The sequence below is a fragment of the Triticum aestivum genome, chromosome 2D (genome assembly GCF_018294505.1).
Source record: "Triticum aestivum cultivar Chinese Spring chromosome 2D, IWGSC CS RefSeq v2.1, whole genome shotgun sequence".
NCBI classification, from domain to species: domain Eukaryota; kingdom Viridiplantae; phylum Streptophyta; class Magnoliopsida; order Poales; family Poaceae; genus Triticum; species Triticum aestivum.
The window spans coordinates 24163618-24164422 of record NC_057799.1 but is presented as its reverse complement, the minus strand read 5'-3'; positions in this window follow the sequence as shown (position 1 = coordinate 24164422).

Sequence of the window (805 nt, the reverse complement as noted above, 5' to 3'; positions counted from 1 at the left end):
ATGATGCCCCGTCTGAAGGTCCCCCTGAGTTGCAACCAAGTTAGAAGACATGCAGTTACGTGCCTAGTGTGGGACATGCAACTTGCCCGAACTATCTCGACGCCGCTCCCTCCGACAAAAGAAAGGTCCCCCCTAGTTGCGACCAAAACCAGAAGACATGCAGTTGCATGCCTAGTGTGAGACATGCAATTGGGCCCCATCTCTCTCCCTCGTTGACGCCCCTTTGACAAAACAAAGGCCCCTCCAGTTGCGACCAAGTTAGAATACATGCAGTTGCGTGCCCATTGTGGGACATGCAACTGGCGCCTATCCCCGTACAACAAGAAAATGGAAGTCAAGTTGCAACCAAGTTATAAGGCATGCAGTTGCGACCAAAACCAGAAGACATGCGGTTGCGTGCCTCCTAGTGTGGGACATGCAACTGGGCCACCTCTCTCCCTCGTTGTTGCCCGCTCCGACAAAACAAAGGCCCCCAGGTTGCGACCAAACTAGAAGACATGCAGTTGCATGCACATTGTGGGACATGCAACTGGCGCCTGTCCCCGTACAACAAGAAATGGAAGTCGAGTTGACACCAAGTTATAAGGCATGAAGTTGCGACCAAGCTAGAAGACATGCAGTTGCGTGCCTAGTGTGGGACATGCAACTAGGCCGCCCCCTCCGACAAAACAAAGGCCCCCCTAGTTGCGACCAAACTACAAGACATGCAGTTGCGTGACTAGTGTGGAACATGCAACTGGGCCCCATGTCTCTCGACGCCGTCCCCTCCGACAAAAAAAATACCCCCCAGTTGCGACCAAACTAG